Source organism: Anolis carolinensis, chromosome 1, assembly GCF_035594765.1.
Source record: "Anolis carolinensis isolate JA03-04 chromosome 1, rAnoCar3.1.pri, whole genome shotgun sequence".
NCBI classification, from domain to species: domain Eukaryota; kingdom Metazoa; phylum Chordata; class Lepidosauria; order Squamata; family Dactyloidae; genus Anolis; species Anolis carolinensis.
The window spans coordinates 44,368,200-44,390,736 of NC_085841.1; the positions used below are offsets into that span (position 1 = coordinate 44,368,200).

Below are 22,537 nucleotides of genomic sequence, written 5' to 3' on the forward strand. Positions count from 1 at the left end.
ATTCTGCACAGAGGGTTTTTGGCTGAGAATTCTAGAAATTGTAAAACAAAAAGGTATTTTTTTTCTAAGCTCTGATTTAAATTAGCACCAAAACTCTCTGAATTAAGAATAGACAACTATGGCTGTCCAGATGTTTTTTGTTTGAATTTTAAGCATATCATATGTAACCAACATGAATGATGGCGAGAAATTATAGGGATTGCAATCCAAAATGTCCTGGAAAGGCATAAGCACGCACCCTTGCCTCAAGTTAGATGCAGAAAGAAGTACTGAATATATTTTCCAAGCAAAATCAATTCTTGAGTGTTCAAGAACCATGATAAGGAAAATTCTTCACTGACAAATTTCTTCAGTTTGGGATTTATTGTGTGTAGAATCTGCATGCGGTATTTACAGAATTTTCTGCAGTAGAAACAGTATTTTTTTCCTGCATGAAACAATATTTTCAAACAGAATTTTTTTTCATGCACAGAAAATACTGTTTTCTCTCAAAAACATGTGAGGTATTTTTCCACATTATGAGTTCATAACAGCATTTTCTTGCAGGAAACTGTTTTATCTGCATGGAAAATAATATTTCTATATAGCAGATCGTTTCCTTTAGAGAAAATGGGTTTTGCACAGAATGAGGTCCCAAATTGCAAAAGGCCCTAAACTATGACTAACTGAAAGAACAAATTTGGTTAAGCTTTCATGGGCTTCCCAGAGCACTTTTAGCTGAGATTATTGACATTGAAGAAGTTGGATACTTGAAGAAATGTGTTATTTCTTTCCTGGATGATGATCATAAAGATCTTCACAGTATTAAACTTCTACTTTTGACCCTAAGTACCTTCCTGCTACTGCTCCAACTGATATTGCTCTAGGTACACAATGGGATTGTGATTTGGCCCTACCACACAACTGCAGTTTCTGCTTTGACCTGGAATATATGGCAGTGTGGACTCAGATAACCCAGATCAAAACAGATATTGTGGGATTTTCTGCCTTGATATCCTGGGTTATATGGCTGTGTGGAAGGGCCCTTGGTCTTTATCACTAACGATAATACAAAGCAAGGGTGATTAGCAGCTGTTGATATAGTAGCCTTCTCTTCTCAAAATCCATGAATTTGCTTAATCTTCCATTTAAGTTTGCAAAACCTTGCATAAGAATATTCTTATGTTCATCATAGGGAGGAAATTCTTCATTAATTTTGTTCTTGAAAGAAGTAATTCAATTATTAATTTACCAATTGTATTCTGGCTGGAAGAAAATATTTCAGAGTTCAGTTTTTTCAAAGGTTTTTCACCATTCAAAACAAGTTCTGTGTAAAGGAAATTGTGGTGCTTTTATGTAGGAAAAATTTTTTTTGGTAGAGAAAACAGTATTTTATGTACAGAACGTAATATTTCCTGTACAATAAGTGCACTTTGCTTTGCAAAAATACCATATGTGAAATTTGCACAATATTCTTGCCTATACTAGATTCTCCTTGACATATTGGAGAAACGTATTTTCCACCATTTTTTGGAATATTTTCTGGATATTATTTAATTAGAAATATGGGAAGAAAGATGTGCTTCAAAAAATGAAATATACTGCCTTTTTGTTTCTGTATATTACAGCATCATTGAAAGGAGTCCTTTCCTCTGAGGCAGTTTGACTAAGAGAATTCATCCCCAGGGGTTGGAAGACATTAGCTCTCCTTGAATTAAAAGATTAGAGAAATAGTACAAGGATTTCTGAGATTGGGGTCAGGTTCCTCTATTGATGTTTGCTCTATATTATGCTGTCTATTTTTGTCTCTGCCAAAAACATCTGTTGATGTTGTCTGGACTTCCCACTGTAAATATAAAAGACAGATCAAGGATTAAAACTATCTTAAATGGAGTCTTACCTCACCTGAAGATGTTGATTCATAGCATGGAAGATACTCCTAGATCTATTTCTTAACCTGATTGTCTATATTTCTGCAGTGGCCAGAAGCTCATTTATGCACTTAAAGTTCGTGCTAGTAGAGACGTCTGATCTAATCATGATGACACATGCATTAGTTACATCCAATTTGGATTACTTTAACACTCACTGCATGATGATGCCTTTAAAAAGCATTCAGAAACTCCAGCTGGTTCAAAGAGCTGTTAGCTGAGGCTACAGGGAATGCACAACAGCTCCAGAAGGTATCCGTCTGTTCCCAGACACAGTTCAAAGTACTGGTTAGGACATGTAATGCTGTTTATGGCTTGGGTCCAGGTTGTATCAAGGACTATATCCTTCTACATGATCCCGGTTAGGTTTTGAGATCCTTGGGAGAAGCTTAACTCTGCCCCACAACCTTCACAGGTAATGGCTGTTGGAGGAGGAACAGTTACTCAGAAGTTTGCCTCTGAGGATGCCTGTCATAGATGTGGGTGAAATGTCAGGAGATAATGCTTTTGGAACATGGCCAAACAGCCCAGAAAATGCACAGCAACCCAGTTACTCCTATGCTCTGGAACTCACTTCCTAGGAAATCTATTATGTGTTTTGTGGGACCATCACCACCATCATCATTTTCATAATCTCCCTTGGTTTTCTCAATCTCTTTTAAAAAGTGTGATTTCTGGAGATCAAGCTCAAGCCAAGGCTATGCTGTTTATTGTTTTCATCTTGCCAAGCAGTATGGAGAAGTAAAATCAAATACAAGGCAGTTTTGCACCTACCCCTAACCCCATGTTAGGATTTCTGTGATATCATGGCATTCCACAACATGAGTTGGATGGTATAACTAAATTCCTACTAATTTGCTTTTTTAACAAGAATTTACCAGAATGTGACCATGTTATATTTAGGAAAGATTTTTTTAAAATCAAGGTAGAAAAACCAAAACTGAAAGATTTGTCTCCCTAGGCCCAGAGTTCTCAGTGCTTGAGGTTCAAATTTCTGAATATTCCACCAATTAGTGCTGAATTTAATTATGGTTAACATTTTCTTTTCTTTTATAAAAAAAAGGGACTATATTTTTAATATGTAGATGGTAGGCAAATACAACATAGTCTTTTCTGTGTTTGTGAAAATTGCAGAGTATCCAATTTTGAATAATGAAATTTACACATTTCTTTCTATTAGTTTTTTATTGGCTGCAAATGAAATAAAAATTGACAGACTTTCCTATTGCTAGTAATTTCTAGTCATGTGCACAGAATCAATTTCTCCCATTTCATTCGTTTCTTTCATGTCTTTCGTTTCTTCGGGAGCATGAAACAGGAAAACTCCTCCCGCTACAGAAATCAACTGGGCACGAAAGCAAGCAGGAGCGGGTCTTGGAACCTGGCCTGATTTTTGGCATCATGGAGTAAGAGGCACTTGGCTGCAGGCCGTGGCAGGCGTGGGTTCTCTGGTCCTGCCTGCACACCACACACGCATTTTCATTCCAAGAAGAGTGTGTATGTGGCATGCAGGAGTGCCCGTGCCTGCCAAGGCTAAGAAGAGCAGCCTCCTTAAAGCGCATGCTGGGAAGGGGAGCCTGGGTGGGAACACCCCCCCCCCAATCATGGGCTGATAGAAAACGGATCTTTCAGCACCAAAAAGTGAAAACAGATATCGGCCCTCCCAATTTTGGGAGTCTCCCAAAAAACAGATTGAGGTCCCAACCGAAAGTTGGGTTAGGGTTTATAACAAATGCAAAAGTCTAATAAATTCTTGAAGAAGCAATTTTTTTAGTGTGGTTTTTCTCTGTACTATATTGTGTTTGTTTCATAGCCCCATTTCGTAACCCCCCTGGCCTTTTATATTGTCATCCAAGCCCTTCTACTTCTTTTCAGACCTATCCCAAGTGTGATATGATATGATCTGCAATCCTAGCTGTGCACATCAGTGATTTTGTCAGAGCCTGATCTATGGATCTGAAGTGGAGCGGATAGACCCAGGTGTCATTTCTGTACACCAAGACATGTAATTAATCCTCCCTACCTCCACCTCTGCATTCACTTTGCTGAGTCCCCATTGCAAATGTTTTCTCTCAGAGATTGTATTTACATTTTATTCATGACTCTATCAGGATTAATTTCAGTGTTTCATGTTGCCTGTAAATCCTCATACAATATGAATGAAGCAGCAGCTGCTGCATGCTGGCAGCGTGGGCATTCCAAGGGCACAAACACGCCTGCATCCGCTTACTATAAACACTTTTAAATCTGCTATTCTGTGGACCATAAACTAGACCACGGCAGATTAAAAAGAATATCTGTTGCAACCACCCCCAAATGCAAAATCTTCCTTCAGTGATTCACATGACTGTCTGAAATTTAGGTGAAAGATAAGTAACAACCATGGACATGAGAATTTTCTCTTTCTATATATTTTCAATCTTGGCAGTGTAAAACTTCGTAGAATGTCTTATAATTGGCAACATCAGAGAATGAATCTGATTCACACTAGATTTTATTTTTCTAAGCCAGGCTTTTCAAAGCAGGAGTAGCAGCTGGTTTATAAACAGCATACTAGGCATATATTTCGGTGCTGGGTACATTCTCTCTCTTCACAGTCCTAGACAGCCAACAAAATAGGAATGTAACAAGTCTGTAATAGGCTACATATCAATTGCTAGAGAGCTCACATGTCCATTATTGAGGCTGTAAGAATGTCTTATGGCCCATAACACCAGATCCAAAATCTGTGTTAGAGCATACATCACATTTTGCTTCTCCTATCTTATTTTAATATTTTAATGAATAACATCATTTTTAGTAGTCCATTAATACCCGATGAGCCAGAGTCGGACACAACTAGACTTAATGTCAGGGGAAAACCTTTACCTTTACCTTTAAGCCTAGACTAAGCCATAACTCAATATCTAAGTATGAATAACCTCAGGTTAGAATAATATAGACAAAGCTTTTGGAACTTTAGATCTCAGAATCTAGCAGCCATAGTGGCTACTGACCAAATTGACTTTGCCATACTTCAATATGTATCTCCATTCCCTTTTTGAAATCTGGATATAGCCCCATGGCACACATCCTATATTTCATTGGTGACTTAGCAGTGTAGAATTTATTCATTGGTGTGCTCTTACACCAGGCTTCAAAATTATCCAGTCCTTCAGTTGTTTGAACTTTTCTCATCATTACAGTCTAACATGATCTGAATAGCTTTTTGATTCTTGCTTCTGTTTTATACTATATTCTATAGTCATTAAATTGGATTGTTAGAAGTAATGTACTTCTGTGGTTTGCTTGATGAGATTACTGTAGCTGTTATGTACACAATTGTATCAGTGTAGTTAAAACTCATTTCAATTTAAGATTTGTTTACTTTGTAAATTTGATTCTTCTACACCCCCTTAGACACACAAGCTGTCATTGAGGTGGAGAATCTGCTGCAGTCTGTTAGGCACCAGGTTTCAGTCTGGGGTTTACAGAAACTATAAGGTGTTATCTGTGGTGCTGAACCCTAGCCCTCAAATAAATTGGCATATTTGGCATTGAGATTAAACCTCAAAATAGAATCACCATCCCATTGATATGGAAGCTATCAAATAGCACTGGTTGAAACTCACTACATGATCCACATGGTGAGTTCATGATGAGAAATATAAAAGATGACATAATAATGGTGCCACATCTATATTGATTCTGGATCAGTGGTTCTCAACCTGGAGTCCCCAGATGTTTTTGGTCTTCAACTCCCAGAAATCATAACAGCTGGTAAACTGGCTGAGATTTCTGGGAATTTTAGGCCAAAAACATCTGGGGACCCCAGGTTGAGAACCACTGTTCTGGATGGAAAACTAAGGAAAGTTATCAAGAATGAAAGGACTGCTTTTAATAAAACATTGTGGGAAGAGAATGAGTTTGTTTCTTTGTATCCTGCCTTTCTCCTAATACAGAATCCAAGGCATCATAAATTAAAATAGAATACAGCTAAAACCAATCAGAACAGTAAGAGCTATATAAAAATGTATTCAGCCACCAGATGCACTAAGGCATTTTCATGGGGTGGCCAAACAGAGAGGAGAAGGGTCATTTGGTCATTTAAAAAAGATTGTACTGAAGGAAATTTTAATAAGAGTAGTAGAATAATCATTGAGGGAGGAACACCTTCCTTTGCCCCCAATGGTTACATCTCTGATTAAAACAGCACTGCTTTTTTTCAACAACAACAAAAATCAACAGATGACGGGGAAAAGGATAATTATATGAATAAACATTTGGAAAAACAACAATTTCTCTGTTATGGGTTTCCTTTATGACCTGAGCAATCTATGGGCATTCTCTTCTGCTTCACCTGTTCACCACATCATAGTGCATGTACTCCATCAGTATACAGCTAGGTCAGGCATGTTTCAAACAGAAAGGAATAAACACAAGTGCAGTCTTGGCATCAAAACCATAGTCCAACAGTAGTGTTTAAAGTCTCCTGGTTAGAATAGGGCGTGCTGTCCCTTTCGTGGTTAATGACCTCTTCCTCCTCCTCTTAGTCAGGTGACAGTCCTTCCACTGGGTTGTTGTATGTATTCCGGGCTGTATGGCCATGTTCCAGAAGCCATACAGCCCGGAATACATACAACAACCCTGTGATCCCAGTCATGAAAGCCTCCGACAACACATAGTCCTTCCACTCTTCACACCTTCTCTAAGCTGATGATAATTAATCACCAATCTGTGCAGTTGCTTTTCTCTACAAGAGTACCACTTGGATAAAGCAAGAGCTGCTGATTGGGGTCAGGAATGATTGAAGGACAGAAGCTTGCCAGCTCAGACTTACAAATATAAAAGGGCCAGGTGGACCCGTAGTACTTTAAGATAAAGGGCATTCATTATGTTGTGTGAATAAGGGGGGGGGGGGGGGGGGAGAGATATATGACCTGTCCCTTAATAAAGGCATCTGGGGAAACCATGCAATTTTGTTCAAGATAAAAAGACCTCTTATGGACTAGTGTGATAGCAATAGAAATTCATATAATATAAGAAATACAGCCTTCACATCCAAGCAAATGTGGTTGGCTGTGTAGATAGGAAAGTAAACTTACTAAGATGACAAATCTCTAGGTCTCTTAAGGTATATTTTCACCATAGAAACAATGCAGATTGACTCCACTTTAACTGCCATGGCTCAATGCTATGGAATCATGAGAGTTGTGGTTTACTATACCTTTAGCCATTCTGCCAAAGATTATTGGTGCCTAACTGAACGATAACTCCAAGGATACCATTGAGCCATGTCAGTTACAGTGGTGCCAAACTGCCTTAATTCTACATAATAGATGCACCTATAGTCATGGTGGATACATGGAACCTTCATATTTATAGAGTTAATAATAATAATAATAATAATAATAATAATAATAATAATAATAATAATACATTTATTACCCACCTCTCCCTGAAGCTCAAGGCGGGGTACAACATCACTAAAATGAGATAAAACACTACCATACACACATACAACAAGATACAGAGTTAAATTACAAATTAAAATCCACTGATGAAATGCAGATTCAAATTAATAGGAAGCATGAATACTGAATACCAGTATCTGGGCTTAATGTCTTCCCTCTAGGTTTCTTGTCAGTCTCTTGTAGGCAATTGTGTTATAAAAGTCCTGTTCCTGTGAGATTCTTCTTATGTGCCTGTCTTCTCTTAACATAACACTTCTCTTACAGAATGAAGGGAATTTTGAAGAATGTCACATGAATTCCACATGAATGTTAGGAAAGGGAAGATGGTGATTGTCCAAGTGCTTTGATGTCATGCTTTTCTTGCAGACAAATATGGTTGTGTCATGTTGTGTTGGGATCATGGAAGCCACAGCAGTGCTGCTGCTGTTCCAATTCTTCTCTGTTTAAGAAACCCTTCAAGGGGAGACTTAGTTTAAAAAAAGAAAGAAAGAAAAGAATTGATCATAGCACAGAAAGGAGCCACAGAAAGGCTTCTCTCATGGAACAAGATGGAGCAACACTATTGTGGCCTCTCTGTTGCTGGATATTAGAGTTGGATTTAGACTGCAATAGATACCTTTGACATAAGCTCTCACTAAACAGTTGTACCTCACTGAACTGTCAAATCCTGTCAGATCTCTTGAGCTAAGCAAGGTCAGATGATGCCACTGCTTAGAGAAGATGACTTCATGAGAAAGCCAACGTTCCGATGCCTCAATACGTGGCACACTTCCCTTATAAGACAGCTGCAAGCCTTTGGCCCTGGAGAAAACCCGGGCTTTAAATTGCCTCAGTATATCAGAGTTCTCACAGAAAACTCAATTCCCTACCAGACCAGTGCTTTTGATCTCATTTTCACTTTCATCATTGTCAGAAACCACCTCTGTCTTTTGGCGTTCTTTTGCTAGTGTTGTGCCAAAATCTGTCTTCCCGCATCCTCTATGAATAAGTCTTCAGTTTTCCTCCTTATTCTGAGTGTCCCTTAGATACTTCATGATATTTTTTTAACTTACTTTATTGTTCTGAATCAGATGAAGGGCTTTGTGTAATTTTTCTCCTTTCTTTATATGTCTCTGCATTGCTTTATACTTAGCTTCCCCAGCTACTTCTACTTCCATATTTTTAAAAATCCCAATGGGGAGGGGAGTTGCTTTATTATTCCAACCCATTAAGTTTCAATGGAGATGTGGGATCTGAGGAAAGTTCCGCATCTCTGGCCCCATTTAAACTGCCACATAATTTTGTTTGAAATTGCTTTGTATGGTCAATGTAGACTCCTATAATGCAGTTCAATGTAGCCAAACTGCATTAATATGAGTCCACACCTACCATATAATATAATGGGGCCCCTGAAAACGCATTCTAAAGCAGTTTCATGCAGTCCCCTTCCTTCAATTTCCTTCTCTGAAGTATTTTGAAAGAAATTCATTCCTTATCAGAAGTGAAAATGGTCCAAAATGTGGAAGAAATATTACTTTTCTTGCTAAACTGAAGAATTATTTTTGTGCTACCAGCAACATTGTGGTTTCAAAAGATTCAAGTACTATATTCAAAAAGGAAAAGAGCAAAAAAACAAAAACAAAACCTAAGTAAATGTGGCAGCTTGTAACCAACATAAGAGGGAAATACCTGTGTACTAAAAACACTCCCATTCTTTCCACAATAAGGATCACTATCGGCATCCCTTCCTTGCTTATCATTACATATTGTTAAGACTCATGGTAAACTGCTGTATGTATTTTCTCTGCAATAATAGTCTATCTTCTGCTGATATTTAAAGCTGGTGACAGAATGCTGTCTGGGGTTTGCTTTTCAGAGCTTATTACTTTTGTTTTGCTACTAGACAGAGTCGGTTGCTATCTCACAGAAATGAATTAAAGTGTCATAAAGGGTTGCAAATTAATTTCATTATTATACTTGAAGCTCCTAGAGAAAGTAAGTCAACCTTTGCATGTTCCTGTACCACTTTGATACAATTGTACCAAAACAAACAAACATACTGAAGCTACATTACACGGTGTACATGCATACCTTTACACAGAAATGTTTGGAATTGCATCATATACTCTCCAATTAAATGGATCATTAAGGAAAGAGAACTCGTGGGTCATCCTTTGATATTTAGACATGGGCTGAGTTAATCAGGAAAGAAGAACCATGGGGTATCTGGAATTGATCACAAGAATATCAGATATAATTACCATCTGTGTTATTTTAATTTACTGGTCATATCTTTTACAATCTTCTTTATATTTGAGATATAAAATTTCTGAACAATAATAAGAATCCACACTGTGTTACGTAGAATAATATAAACATATGTTTTAGAAAATATGATTAATTTTTGGCTTATCCTTGGGTTCATCTACCATTTAATAGATTTTCTCACCAGTACCGAAGAAAACAGTTTCACTATGTATGCAGAACATTACATAGAAAATCCTGGGAGGTGATTACACAAACTACAGAGCACTGATGCATGTAAAGGGCTATTTTTGTGAACTTTTGTGGAAATTTATTGTTTGGTAGCCACAATTTGAAGCTAACTTTGAATTTCATTAAATGCTCAGTATAGAGAAAACCCTTGTTAATGTATTGAATTGAATTATCTTCTATTTTAGCATAGCTCCCAAGGAAGGCCGACTCTGATTGTACTAATCAAATGACTATCAGCATGTGAAGCTTTGTCTCCTGATTTGCTTTGACTTTTCATTCGTGCTCATCAGTTCTTTCCTTTGTCCCAAGTATAGCCAGCTGCACACTCCTCTGCTGACCCCACTGTGCAGAATCTTTTAAAGACTGTTTAAGTGTTCGCACATGTCTAGATGAGAAGCAAATCCTGCATGGTGTTTCCTAATACCCAAATCATACTGCTCTATTCTTTTAAAAAGATAATAAATATTACACTGATTTTCTCAGTCTAGCACAAAAAGCACAAGCAGTGCTATAGACCACAATATGCCTTTCTTCCCAAGTTTGTCTGTGTTGGCATAAGCTTAAATTTGGCAAGCTACCCATGCTGTTATTAGCCCTGGATATAAAATGATTCCGAGTAGCTAGACATCACAGAAATCTATAAAGAAGGCAGACATCTTTCAATTACATCAGTTTTTGAACTGAAATGTTTCCCAAAAATTAGCCTGTTCAACCTGGTCAATATAGCCTCACACTGGGAGAAAGGCAGTACATCCACTTAGCCACCCACACGTATGTATCCAACTGGTCAACTCCATTTAATTTTTCCTATTTTGTTTATTTATTTACTTCATTTATTTTTAGTATATTACATGTTTTGTCCAAATAGACTCTTAATGGTAATTTCCCATAAAATTTACAAAAGTACAGTTCAAATAAACAAAAGAGTTTAAGAAGGAACCAGGAAGTTAGTGGCTTCTGTGTCTGCAAAATGATGAATCTTCAGTAGAGTTTAGTCTGGACCTTGAAAGAGGTATCCCACATAAGTTCCTAAAATGGCACCTAGAATGGTTCCTTTAAAGTCTGAAAGAAAACCAGAGCAGATTCACTACTCAATTTACATGAGAGGTAACAGCTGCCACTGGAGAATTCATCCTTTCTGTAGCAAGAACAAACAAGAATGATGGCAGGCATCTTGACTAACATGCCTGTAATTTATCATCCAAGCATAGAAAGCAGGGCCACAGGTGTTTTTAATTGTGATTTCCAATAGCCATAGTAACTTGATAAATGTTCCAAAATGAGATGCTGCCAAAGAAACGTATTAGATATGTGTCTCCCAAAGACAACAAAAGAACCCAATATTTATATCTTAGTTTGCTATTATGTGCCTTTATGTTGACTCATAGGATTTCTTGGTAAGAAATGGAGGCTTGCCATTACCTCATTCTATGGCTGAGGTAGTATGGCTTGCCAAAGATCACTCAGAGCCCTTCCACACTGCCCTATAACCCGGTATATCAAGGCAGAAAATCCCACATTATCAGAGTGTGGACTCGGATAACCCAGTTCTAAGCAGATATTGTGGGATTTTCTGCTTTGACATTCTGGGATATAAGGCTGTGTGGAAGGGCCCACAGTGAGCTTTACTGACTGAGCAGGGATTCAAACCCTGGTCTCCCAGATTCATAGTTTGACATACAAACTGCATTTACCTTTAGTTTACATGTCATAATACAAATTTCAAAGTAGTTACCAGAGTTTAAATAACATTACAAAACACATATGAGGAAAAATATGATCACTGAGCATATATATGTGTGTCTTCCATCTGCTATCCTTTTTTAACAGTTTATAGCCAATTTCAAGGTTTCTACTCTCCTTTTTCTTTTTCTTTTTCTTATTTTGCATCTGCATCTTTAAAATAGAGTTGGTCTAAATGACCATTCAAACAAAGAATGCTTTCCAGTGGAAGACTGCCTTCTGACACCCCTTCAAACAGAAGGTTGACTTCTTTAAAGTGTGACACCTGGTTATCTAATCCCTGTTGCATCCGAATGAGGCTTGCTGCATTCTCTTTTAGGCCATATTCCGCTTTGAAGTCTTCTTTGGTGGCAGTATGGAATGGCAGAATGACATTCCTTTAACAGGATAATGCAGGCAGGCAACCTGGTGCCCTCTAGGTATTTTAGACTACAAATCCCATAATCATGACCATTGGCTATACTGGCTTTGTCTAGTGGGAGCTGCAGTCCATCTGGAGTTTTACAAGTAGTCTACTCTCTTAGGAAACATTATCTAGGCAAAAGAACATTTTGTGAGCATGTTTGATGGTTTCACGTCTTTCCTATCACTGTCTCTCATTACAGTTTTTAATTTGTCTGGATTCCTTTGCATACATTAACTCTTTGCATACACTCGCTGCTCCCATGGTGGTCTGTGTCCTTCCAGGACCACAGAAATCCAGATAATTCAACAAACAGTGAGCCAAGGTTCTAGGGATTTCTTTATAGCAAATAAACAAAACAGATGGCCAAGGACATAGACACCTCTTAAAAGGCCACACACTCAGAGTAAATATAACAAACGTTTAATAAATGATATTCTGAACCTAGGAACACTTAACTTCAGTGTTCCTAGTAAAAGTAAATGTCTTTGCTTCAAAAAAAGGCAAAAAATGCAGAAACAGAAAATAATCCGGATTATCCTGTCTGATAATCCGTCTTAACTCCAGCCAAAAGTTCACTGAAACTATGGCACAGAAAGCCAGGAGAGGGCCAAATGCACACCCGTAGCAAAAGCAGCCGACGTCATCATCCAAAAGCCAGGCCGAATCCAGAAACCAAGGGAGAGCCAACCGGGAGTAGTGATGTCGCCGTCAGGAGCCAAGCCGAATTCAGGAACCAAAGGAGAACCAACCGGGAGTAGCGATGCTGTCGTCAGAAGCCAAGCCAAATTCAGGAGCTGAAGAGGAAGCCAGAGAACGCCAAGCCAGGAACGAGCGATGCCATCATCATGAGCTAAACCGAATTCAGGAACACGAAGGGGAAGCCAGAGAATGCCAAGCCAGGAACGAGCTATGCCGTCGTCAAGAGCCAAACCAAATACAGGAACACGAAGCTGTACAGCCAGGACCCAAGCCCAACAGGAGAACAGGCAGCGACAACCCAATGTCCAAAATGACACCTTGCCTTCTGCAAAAGAGTCTTTCCTTCCAACTCCACTTTTAACTTACGCATTGTTATCGGACGATGATGAGGCCTCCGCCCTGTCATCATTATCCACAGTTGATCTTGACCTCATACGTGAACCTCGTCCATCATCCCTCCAGTCCCTCCATCTTTGTTCAAGACTTAGATCTCCCCATGTCCCTGGTGTATCAGTAGCTTGCCAATCCCCTGATGCACCCCCAGAAACTGGCTCTGCGCACACATTTACTTGAGTCCAATCTGCAGCACTTTCTATCTCACTCCCAGACCCATCATTCCCAGAAAAACCCTCAAATGTTTCATCTTCCGTGGGAGCAGTGAGTAGATCCCAGATCTTCTTCCTTTCCCTTTCCTTATCTGACTCTTGCTCCCAAGTTGACCTTTTAGTTCCTCTACTCTCTGTTAACCCATCTTCCTCCAGCATGGACTCCTCGTCGCTAGAGAACCCTTCAAACGTTTCTTCCTCAGAAGGAGCCATAAGTATTTCCCGGACCCGCTTTGCTTGCTGTTCCTCATCAAACACCTGCTCACCATTAGCCCTTTTCCTCCTGCTAGCAGTAGTAGAACTAGTAGTAGAATTATTGCCCCCTGGCCCAACTACAACAACATTTATACAGTGTACATAGTAGCATTTTAGAAAGCTTTCAACTTCTAGCCAAGGAGAAAGGATTCGAGCATGCGGGCACAGAACAGAGCACAAGTACAAAGTCTCAAGAGCAAGATTTCAAAAAACCACCAATAACATTCTTAAGACATACAGCCCTAGAATCAGATTGTTTGAAATTCTTAGTTCAAACTGATAGCATAATATTCAGAACCAATCTGTACAGTGTTCCCTCACTACTTCTCAGTTTACTTTTTGCGGATTCACCGTTTCGCGGTTTTTCAATAAACTAAAAGACTATTATAAATCATAAAAAATTACAATTTACAGCCTAAGGAAGGGAGAAAGGAGAAGCCAAAGGGAGAGAAAAGGAGCCCAAGGGGCAACGGAGGAGAAGGAGGCGATTTATCAACACACAATTGGTTGATAAAGACTTAAAATAGTGTATAACTACTAAAATAATATATAAATATTAAAATATAGTGTCCCTACTTTGCAGATTTTCACTTATTGTGGGTGGTCCTGGAACCTAACCCCAGCGATAAGTGAGGGAACACTGTACCATTGTTTTGCACAGAAGAGCATTTTAATTCTTCATAACTGTCTTTATCATGTGATTAGTTTTAAGGGTTTTGTAGGTTTTTGTAAATGCAGTTATTAGCATGGAAAGTTATGTTGTAACATCAGATTTTACAGAATGGCAGTGTTCAACTTCTATCAAAATGCTTGGGCTCTTATTAGGTATCCAAGGGTTTCCTGAGCACTCTTGCAATGCTTAAATCCCATTGACTTTTCTCTAGGAGAAGTCCAGTGTAGAGTATGTCCCTTGTTTTCTTCACCTTACTGTTTTAAATAACTGTTTTTATGATGTTATGTTGTTATGCTGGGCATGTCCCTGTTGTAAGCCGCCCCGAGTCCCTTTGGGGAGATGGTGGTGGGATACAAAAATAAATTATTATTATTATTATTATTATTATTATTATTATTATTATTATTATTATAGTATAAACTACTTTGTTCCCCTTTCATCCAGTTGATATATTTCTGTCTTGGCAAGGTTTATTGAAGATACAGTAGGCCAACCTATTATTTAAACTTGTTGAATGTGTTTTTTGTTTACATGTAAAGAGCTTTGAATGTCATAGTATTGCTCTGGGGGACTTCGAAAATGCCTAGGACATGTTCTTTCTTGGTCTCCAGTGCACTTCTATAGTGATAATCTATCAGAAGTTCCACTGAAAACTGACCATGGATTTGCACTAGAGGCCAAGAGAAAGCACTTCTCTAGGTATTTTCTAGATCCTTTGGATTTATTCTATGGTATGTTTAAGCAGGAAGTCCAAAGGTTCCAAATTATGTGAATACCATTTGATGCAAATTGATCTGGAATGGATTCCTTATGTAATATCTGGGACTACTGTAACTCAAAGAAAGAAAACTGCATGAAGACACTGTCTTAATATTATTAAGATAATGGTAGAAGTGAGAAATGATTTGCATATTTGCTGTGACTAAAAAATCCTTGGTGTATATCCAAACTGTAAAACAGCAGCAGTTTGAGATCACTTTAACTCCCATGATACCATTATTTGAAGTGTTGGGATTTAGACCTTGTTGGGGTGCTTAGAATTGTCTTGTGCACACCCCTAAAGGCATTTTTCAGAGAACCTAGAAAATGCTCAGATAGGTCTTCCCCCAAAACTAAGTATCTTACAAAACCGCAAAACTCAGGATAGCTTGGAGTGGAGCCATGACAGCTAATGTCAAGAGTCAGACGCCAATTAGCGAACAAAAATAGAGTTTATTCAGCAGATAAGCCAAAAAGTAATGTTAACACAGAAAAAACCTTGAAACACTTCACTATCAGTGCTTCAAGAGCAGTTCAAACAAAAATATAATTCAGCAACACAAGCAGGTAAAAACAAAGCTAAACAAACTTACTGCAAACTGCACTTTCTGAGTCCAAGCCCTGCCAGCCGGCTCTGTAGTTTTCAAAGGAACAGTTCCCAAAAGAAAACACCAAATTGGTTAGGAAACAAACAAACAAACTAAGAATGCAGTAGACTGCTTCCACAATGTGGATAAAGCCGAAGGCTCCAGAAGGATGGTGAAAAGACGTTGTCCGGGATTCCAAGGTCAGGTCAGGAGATAACAGCGGTGTCCAAAGAGCAAGCCAGGAGTCAAAAGCCGATAGTAGTCATCAATCACAGGGCGAAGGCAGTAGCAAGGTCAAATTCCGATCCAAGGTCTGAAGAGGGTGCAGTCATCCAAAACAGGTCCACGACAAGACACAGCGAGAGCCAAGCTAGGTGATAACAGCAGATTCAAATCATAGTCCAAGTCCAGTCTTCATGGAAACACAGAGATCCCAATGGCGCCTCAGCAACACCTTGCCACACGCAAAGTGCAGTGGCCAAACATTCCCATTTTATTCCCCTTCCTCCTGGGTGACCAAACACTCACACCCAAACACCAGGTGTCCCAAATCTACTCAGAATCTGAGCTCCACACAGCTAGAGCTCGTGGATCTGGAGTACCTAGCAATTCGTCGGAGTCCCAATCATCCTGCCCACACTTAGCCCCATGAACACTTAAAGAACCATCCTCCCTTCTCCAAGCATCCCAATTGGGATCAGCTCCTGCAGAAACCCCAGGTTCAGAAGTATCCATAGACCCCAAATCCCCAGACATCTCCGGTGGCTGTGCCCATTCAGTGCCCGCTTCCCCAGCCACCACATGTTCCTCAGCATCCATCTCCCCATCTGAATCTTCCTCAGAAGATCCCCCATATAGCTCTCTAAGTCCCTTCCTGCGCAACTCCTCCAGTGAACCCTCATCACGAGGGTTTTTTCTTCCTCTTCGAATTCCATCCCCATCAACCATAATCCCCGAAGGTGCAGTCACAACAGCTAAGATAGTATCAAAGTGCTGTCATTATGTAATGTGGATAAAAGTGAGGTGACTGTCACGACCCAGGCTACAGAGCACCAATAACCATACACAGAGGCCAGAATCTATCTAATATCTTTATTGAAGGAATATATAAAGTTAATAAAAACAAGTGTAGAAAATAGTTCAGAATTAGACCTTTCAGGAAAGGTCAGAATTAGTCCAAAAAGCAATGTCCAATAAGAAATATTAAGGTCCAAAGTTGTAATCCAATAACCGAAACACTCACTTTGCCAAGCAAAGTGAGGGGAGATGACAAGGTCCTTTAGTCCATGAAACTTGAGCGAGGCTAGGAAATAACTTGATACTTGAAACAAGGCTTGAACGTGAAACAAGGTAACTAAGAACAAGAACAAGGTCCGTGGAATAACTTGATAAATCCGTGGAACAAGGCAAGGATTGATCCTGGGAAACAAGGCAAAGTCCGTAGATAAACAAGGCTGGGAAGCAAGGCGAAGGCTGGATAGCAAGGCAAGGCTTGAGCAGGAGCGAGGCTTGAATCGGAGCGCGCTGTCCAGACACAACTCGCTCCGAAGGCTGACGAATTGACTCCGCGAAGTTACTACGCGGGTAAAACACCTAAATAGAGTCTAGCTTTCCCGCCGAAGCAGTTCTCTGGGAATCAGAACCGAAAGCTAACTCTGAGACCAGATGTGAGACTCCCCAAAGATTCTCACGAGAAGCAGTCTTAATTGGCCACATTCTTAGCTGCAATCCTCGCACTCCTGCGCGAAGCTGAATCCAAACTTCTCTGTTGTTTACAAAACTCCCGGCGCAAGAATACGGGAGAAGTAGGCTCTGGGCTTGTTTGACATACTTCTGGGAGACAACTTTCTTGCAGGTGCAAGGTTCCCAGATCTGCCTGGGAAAGATCTGGCTGAGAGGAATCCAGTTCAGACTGGGAAGGTAAAAAACCCAAGTTTTCATCTTCATCAGGGATTACAATGTCCTGAGCAGGACTACAAGGCCCATGGGTCATCACACTATCCCCCTCCTCAAGGCCCCTCCCAAACTGGGGCCCTCTCCCCGAGGCGCGAGGTCGTGGTTTGGTGGGATAGGTCTGATGAAAGCGACGGGTTAGATCAGGAGCATGGACTGTGGAGGCGTCTTCCCAAGAGCGTTCCTCAGGGCCAAAACCCACCCAGTCAATGAGATATTGTAGGCGGCGGCGGTGAAAGCGAGAATCCAAAATGTCCTCAACCTCGAACTCCTCCTCCCCATTCATCAAAACAGGAGGGGGGGCCGGTTGGTTTGTATCAGGTCGCACACCATCCGCCGGAAGGAGCAGGGAACGGTGAAACACTGGGTGAATGCGCATTGAACGCGGAAGTTGGAGTTTGAAAGTCACGGGGTTTAATTGCGCCACCACTGGATAGGGACCAATGAAACGGGCATCTAACTTCCGGCAAGGGCGGTGGGAGGGCAGAAAGCGAGTGGACAGGAAAACCCGATCTCCTACCTTGATTTCGGGGCCCGGCTGGCGATGTTTGTCAGCGTGGCGTTTATAGTCCTCCTTGGCTTGATCCAGTTGCTGGAGCAAAAGTTGTTGCACCGCTGTGAGTTCCTGCAGCCAATCCTCTGCTGCGGGAACCTCTGAAGTTTCAATGACAGGGGGGAAGAAACGTGGATGGAAGCCGTAGTTTGCAAAGAACGGCGTTTCTTTTGTAGAAGCTTGAACTCCATTGTTGTAGGCAAACTCAGACAGTGGTAACAGAGAAGCCCAATTGTCCTGTTGATAGTTTACATAACAGCGAAGATACTGCTCCAAAGTGGCATTGGTGCGCTCCGTTTGCCCATCTGTTTGGGGATGATGAGCTGAAGATAAGCGAGAGTCTATGCCCAATAGTTTTTGTAGTGCCTTCCAAAAACGAGAGGTGAATTGAGATCCACGGTCTGTGACTAAACTCTTGGGCAATCCATGTAGTCTGAAAACATGTTGAAGAAATAGATCCGCAGTTTCCTTGGCCGTGGGGAGGCCTTCGCAGGGAATGAAATGGGCTAACTTGGTGAATAGGTCCACCACCACTAAGATCGTGGTGAATCCACAGGAAGGTGGTAGGTCAGTGATGAAATCCGCGGAAATTATTTCCCATGGGCGAGATGGGGTAGGAAGGGGGTGTAAAAGCCCTGAGGGCTTCTCCCTTCGTATCTTGGAGCGCTGGCATACTGGGCAGGTGTTGACATATTTTTCCACATCCTTGCGGATCTTGGGCCACCAAAAATCCCTTAGGATCAAATGCATGGTTTTAAATAGTCCGAAGTGTCCTGCTGGTTTGCAGTCATGACACAGACGAAGCGCTTTTTCCCTGCCCGGTCCGGGTGGGATATAAACATGATTTCTATAGCAGAGCAGCCCATCTTTAAGCGAAAAGGGGAAATGCAGACCTTGGCGAAGTTGATCCTGCGCCCAGGCATCTGCTTGCTGACTAGCCCTGATTTCTTGAGCACAGATGGGTCCTGGAGTAGGGGAAGTTGAACCAATGGGAATGGATTTGGTGTTCCCCACCGTGAGCGTGGCAAAGTTCTCAGGTTGTAGCAGTTGGGATTCCAAGGTCTCCTTGCGTCCTGCAGCGTATTCCGGTTTACGTGACAGGGCGTCTGCTTGCTTGGTTTGGGCTGGGGTCACATAATGGATCTGGAAGTTGAAACGTTCAAAGAATAAAGCCCAACGTTGCTGCCTCTGATTTAGTTTGCGGGCAGTTCTTAGATGTTCTAGATTACGATGATCAGTGTGGACTTCAATGGGAAATTTGGCCCCTTCTAGCCAATGTCTCCAAGTTTCAAAGGCTGCCTTTATGGCCAGTAGTTCTTTTTCCCAAATGGTGTAATTCCTCTCTGGTGTGGTTAGTTGACGAGAATAAAAGGCACAGGGGTGGAGGTGATCTCCCACCGGTTGTAAGAGTACAGCCCCAATTGCCACATCAGAGGCGTCCGCTTGCACCACAAAAGGGGTTCCAGGATTTGGGTGCTGTAGAATTGGCTGGGAGGTGAATAGTTTCTTTAGTTGCTGGAACCCTTTCTCTGCTTGATCAGTCCAGCGGAAAGGCTGCTTTCCACGGATGCAGCTAGTGATGGGGTCGGACCAGCGGGCAAAATCTGGAATGAACTTGCGGTAGTAGTTCGCGAACCCCAAGAAACGCTGCACCTCTTTCTTGTTAGTTGGCGCCCGCCATTCCAATACTGCTGAAACTTTGGCTGGATCCATGGAAAGCCCTAGAGGCGAGATGCGGTAACCAAGGAAATCTACCTCTTGTAGATCAAAAGCGCATTTTTCCAGCTTGGCATAAAGTCCATGATCCCGCAATCGTTGTAACACCATTTTGACGTGGTTCTCATGTTCTGATTGTGATCTGGAAAACACCAAAAAATCGTCCAGGTAGATTATCAAGAACCTGTCTAGATAGTCCTGAAAAATGTCATTGACAAAATGCTGGAACGTTGCGGGGGCTCCGCATAAACCGAAATTCATAACTCGGGACTCAAATAATCCGAATTTGGTCTGGAAGGCGGTCTTCCACTCGTCCCCTTCCCTGATGCGAACTAAGTTGTAAGCCCCCCGAAGATCCAACTTGGTGTAAACCTTGGCTCCTCGAAGCCGATCCAGTAGATCCGAGATTAAGGGCAGGGGATAGCTGTTCCGCTTGGTGATATTGTTCAATGCTCTGTAGTCCACCACCAAACGTAGTTCCCCTGACTTCTTCTTCACAAACATCACTGGGGAGGCGGCTGGGGATTGAGAGGGTCTGATGAATCCCTTGCGGAGGTTTGTCTCTAGGAATTCCCTGAGAGCTTCTTGCTCTGGTTCAGTCAGGGAGTAGAGATGCCCTCGCGGGATCGGGGCCCCCTCCACCAAGTCAATGGCACAGTCATAAGGTCTATGTGGGGGTAATTTTTCGGCTTCTTTCTCATTGAATACATCCCAATACTCGGAGTACTTCTTTGGCAAGGTGATGATGGGCTCGGTGTCTGTGGCATGGCATACCTTGGCTACGAGGCAATGGTTTTGGCAATACGGTGAAGCAAACTGCAGTTCTCTGTTGGACCAGGAGATGTTAGGGTCGTGGAGAGTCAGCCATGGAATTCCCAAAATCACAGGGAAATGGGGGACCTCGGTAACAAAGAAGGAAATCTCTTCCATATGTTCCCTTATCCACATCCTGGTGGGTTCCGACCACTGACTTACGGGGCCCGTCTTGAGGGGACGGCCGTCTATGGCTTGCACCACACGGGCATTCTTGAAATCATGATATTGTAATCCCAGAGAGTCGGCATACTCTCTATCGATGAAATTGTTGGTAGCTCCAGAGTCTATCATGGCGTGGATCATGACGGGTCCCCTTTTTGCTGACCATAATGTGACCACGAGAAGGAACAGGACCCCGGTTGGCGGCTCTTGGATGGATTTTTTGACCGGGTTGGCGAGCCTCTCTACACCCGGTCGTTGGCTTCCCCCGCCGGCTGTGTGCCAGTCGGCTCAGACGCCTTCGTCTCCGTGGAGGACGCCGCCGCAAGACGGGCGGCAGGCTTCCCTTTGGCTGGGCACTCTCTGGCGAAGTGGCCCCCGTTCCCGCAGTACCAGCAGAGGTTTAAGCGTTGACGACGGGCCTTCTCGGCGGCATCTAGTCTGGGACGCACATTGCCCAACTGCATCGGCACCTCCTCGCCTCCTCTGGGGTATGGGGTTGGCGGTGGGGGTCTCCACACCGGACGTGGCTGAACGCTGGCGGGAGCGGGGGGTTTTGCCCCGGCTCTACTGCCCTGGCCTCGAACCCACTGTTTCCTGTTGGCAATCATGACTTCAGCCCGTAAACATTGATCAATGAGTGCCTCGAGGGTCTGGGGAGGATCCACCTTGGAGATTTCTTCCAGCATTTCAATGTTGAGACCCTCCCGGAATTGTCCCCTGAGGGCTACATCGTTCCAGCCGGTGTTGTGGGCCAGCACTCGGAACTCGGCTATATACTGAGACATAGGTCTGTCTCCTTGGAAAAGGCGACGGAGTTTGTGACCGGCTGCCTCCAAATTGTCCTCGATTCCCCAAGTCTCCTTGAGGTGGTCCAAGAAGTGTTGCGCTGATCTTAGGTGTGGAGAGACTTGGTCGAACAGTGCCGTCGCCCAGCTGGCCGCTGGCCCGTCTAGAAGACTGTAAACCCATGCCACTTTGATGTCTTCTTGGGGGAACTCGGCAGCACGGGCCTCCAGATAAGCTTGACATTGGCGACGGAAGACATGAACCTTAGAAGCTTCTCCAGTAAACTTGGTTGGCAACGCCATGGCCGGAAGACGAACTCCGCGTTCCTTCAAACCCCTTATTTCTCCATCCTGTGCATTGAGCTTATCACGGATTCGGTCCACCTCTTCCTTGTCGATGGTGTAGGTAATCGGCTGGCCGCTCGGCCCAGGTACGACTCCGGTAGACATTCTGGCCGAGGTTAATTGGTGCTTAGGGTGGCGGAGTCAAACTGTCACGACCCAGGCTACAGAGCACCAATAACCATACACAGAGGCCAGAATCTATCTAATATCTTTATTGAAGGAATATATAAAGTTAATAAAAACAAGTGTAGAAAATAGTTCAGAATTAGACCTTTCAGGAAAGGTCAGAATTAGTCCAAAAAGCAATGTCCAATAAGAAATATTAAGGTCCAAAGTTGTAATCCAATAACCGAAACACTCACTTTGCCAAGCAAAGTGAGGGGAGATGACAAGGTCCTTTAGTCCATGAAACTTGAGCGAGGCTAGGAAATAACTTGATACTTGAAACAAGGCTTGAACGTGAAACAAGGTAACTAAGAACAAGAACAAGGTCCGTGGAATAACTTGATAAATCCGTGGAACAAGGCAAGGATTGATCCTGGGAAACAAGGCAAAGTCCGTAGATAAACAAGGCTGGGAAGCAAGGCGAAGGCTGGATAGCAAGGCAAGGCTTGAGCAGGAGCGAGGCTTGAATCGGAGCGC

At 42.1% G+C, this 22,537-nt stretch overlaps 2 protein-coding genes across 4 annotated transcripts in view; both read left to right on the forward strand.

The window, feature by feature from the left end:
- Positions 1 to 16,748, forward strand: part of LOC103283042 (uncharacterized) — a 35,171-nt gene extending 18,423 nt beyond the window's left edge. The window contains exon 1 of the mRNA XM_062973501.1: positions 1 to 16,748. This exon is cut by the window's left edge and continues 18,423 nt beyond it. The gene's annotated coding sequence lies outside the window, so the exon portion shown is untranslated.
- Positions 1 to 22,537, forward strand: part of lrfn2 (leucine rich repeat and fibronectin type III domain containing 2) — a 401,482-nt gene that overhangs the window by 175,963 nt on the left and 202,982 nt on the right. The window lies entirely within an intron of this gene.